Genomic DNA, 3147 nt, shown 5'->3' on the forward strand with positions numbered 1-3147 from the left:
TTTCTTTCTTTCTTTCTTTCTTTCTTTCTTTCTTTCTTTCTTTCTTTCTTTCTTTCTTTCTTTCTTTCTTTCCTTTCGTAGGCTTCCCATCCAGGGTGGAGCCCAATGCAGAGCTTAAACTCATGACCATGACCAACCATAAGATCAAGACCTGAGCTGGGATGAAGAGATGACGCTTAACCAACTGAACCTCCCAGGTGCCCCCTGTTGTTGTTGGTTTTCTTTTTAAATTTTTAACCTTTATTTATTTTTTGAGAGACAGAGACAGAGCACCAGTAAGGGCAGGGCAGAGAGATGGAGACACAGAATCCAAAACAGGCCCCAGGCTCTGAGCTGTAGGCACAGAGCCTGACTTGGCGCTGGAACTCACCAGCCATGAGATCATCTTGACCTGAGCCAAAGACTGATGCTTAAGTGACTGAGCCACCCAGGCACCCCTCCCTGTTGTTTTTTAATAGTCGAAAAAGTAAGCAGGGACTACGAGGCCCAGATCAAAGATGATTACATAAATTTTGATGAAAACAATTCAGAGGATAATGAATGGAAAGGACTTTAATGGATAGAAGAAAACTTTGGAGCTGTCTCCTCTAGCTGGGTCCCCTCATCCACTCCTGGGGTTCTTTGAAACCTACAGACTGACTCCAGGTGGGGGAGGGGGACTTTAACTTCTCCTTTCCCCTCCCCACCCCCCTGAGGGGCCACAGCAGAGTCAGGACTTCAGGTGTTTGCATAAGAGTTTAAAGTAATCAGGATTTGAAATCAGGACGGAATCAATGCAGGATGGATCTGTGCCTTGAGATCTGAAGGCAAAAGGAAAAATCAGTGACACAGCATCGTGTCTTTATTTAAAATGTTGACATTTTGTCCGTGATGGATTTAGGCATTAAGTTTGATTCCCTAAAATGCTGCATGAAAATATTTCCCTGGTTACTTACTGAGGTGGTTGTGGTCGGTTTGTTTCAGAACTCCCTCAGATTTTGGGCGCTCACCCTGTTCCCAGCCCTGCCCCTGAGATTTTTCTTAGGGACCATGCAATAAGACAGGGAAACTTATGACAATGTCCAGTGACACTTGCTGTGTCTCCGGGGACAGAATGGAGGTGAAGGGTCCCGGAAAGGACCAGACCCAGGGGCTTTTTGGAGGTGGCTTCAGGCAGAATTGTGGGAGGGAAGAGACCCTCTCTTGAGGAGGAAGTAAGAAACCGTACAGGTGGTCTCCGGAAACGGGGGAGGCGGGCTTAATGCCACCCAGACAGCAGGATCAGATCTTGGTATGGATTTCTTTCTTTTTTATTTAAAAAAATTTTTTAATGTTTATTTCTTTGGGAGGGGGGAAGGTCAGGCAGAGAGAGAGAGAGACAGAGGATCTGAAGTGGGCTCTGAGCTGACAGCAGAAAAGGTTCCGTGGTAACATCAGAGGGCATGATGCAAGGCTCAGACTCACAAACCCTGAGATCATGACCTGAGCTGAAGTCATACGCTTAACTGACTGAGCCACCCAGGCGCCATGGTTCAGATTTCTTGATTGGAGAGGAAGAGAATAGGGGCAAGAGCAGAGGGGTGGCCTGGCATTTGTGTAGATAGTGGTTCTTACTGTAATCCCCAGACTAAGACCTTTAGCATCGTCAGGGAATTATTAAACATGTAAACATTTTCAGCTTTCTATGAAATCAGTGAGTCAGAAACTCTAGAGGGTGGAGCCTAGAAGTCTGTTTTCTCCAGGAGATGTTCGAATGCTTAGATTTGAGAACCGCTGGCTGAAGACTCTCGATCCTGAAACCCCACACCCATTTCACAAATAGTTTGTAATGATTACTAACTGGAAACAAAATTTAGAGATTATAAAGCTCACGTGCACATGTAGTCTAAAAACCCCAAATCCATAAGGCGCTGACTGTAATGTAGACATAAGAGAAAAATAAATCATATCAAAACAGGCATTTCAGTGTGTGAATACTTGGGCGCAGCTCCCTGGAGGGCACAGGCAAGTCTCGGAAGTTTGTGTCTGTTCTTAATAAACGGTTTTGGATTTGAGAGTAAGAAATTCAGCTGAATTTTGTCCCGAATTTTGCCTTATATTTGATATTCTATTTATTTATTTTAATGTTTATTTTTGAGAGAGAGAGAGACAGAGAGTGAGCAGGGGAGGAGCAGAAGGAAATGGTGACACCAAATCCTAAGTAGGCTCCAGGCTCAGACTGTCAGCACAGAGCCTGATGCGGGGACTTGAACCCAAGAACCGCAAGATCATGACCTGAGCTGAAGTCAGATGTTTAATGGACTGAACCACCTAGGAGCCCCTATATTTGATTTTTTAAAATAAGTGCTAAATAACTATGACTGTGGACGAAGATCACAGGTACAAACGCAAACCTGTTCAATCAACTACTCTAATATTAGGAGTGGTGTTGCCCTTCATAAACTCTTCCCAAGCGGTGAACAGCTCTCCACAAAGCTCTCAAAGTATACTTTTCCCTCTAGTTAAACATAGTTGCATTTCTGAAAATTTCCTGAAAGAGACTTGGCATTGATATATAAAATATATAAAATTGTAAGATTTAATAGATGAGGGCAGAGAGGAGAAGAAAGAAAGAGACCAAGTTATGGAGCTAAGAAAGCCTTTATTGGGATCTGCGATTCCTGGGCGAGGGTCCATGACCCAGGGAGTGGGGAGTCAGGGAAGTCATGCCTGGTAGGGAGGGGCCAGATACTTTATGGGTGAAAGACCTCCGGTCAGGTCCTGGGAGGGCAGACCACCAAATAAGGGCACTTTAAGGACGTGGTGGGATGGGACAGGTTGCTTCCTCTGTCAGGGTGATGGGAAGCTGGAGCTTCATGATTGGCTGTTTGCAGACAGTGTGGACATTCCAGGTCTGCAGGGGGGGGCTGTAGGTGCACGGAGTCCTTCTCTGACCTACAGCAAAGATGGCCGCTCAGTCACCATCTCAAGGTAACTCTTACAAGAATGGCTTCAGAAAATTATGAATGGGTTTCTCACCTACACAGGTGTTTGCGGGAATGGAACGGTTTTTGGGGGGACTTCCGTGCATTGCAGGACATTTAACACTCCTGGCTCCTGCCCTCTAAATGCCAGTGGCTCTCTGGTACCCAAGACAACAACAAAAAACTCCTACAATTAAAAAAAAAA

The sequence above is a fragment of the Suricata suricatta genome, chromosome 14 (assembly GCF_006229205.1).
Source record: "Suricata suricatta isolate VVHF042 chromosome 14, meerkat_22Aug2017_6uvM2_HiC, whole genome shotgun sequence".
Classification (NCBI taxonomy): Eukaryota; Metazoa; Chordata; class Mammalia; order Carnivora; family Herpestidae; genus Suricata; species Suricata suricatta.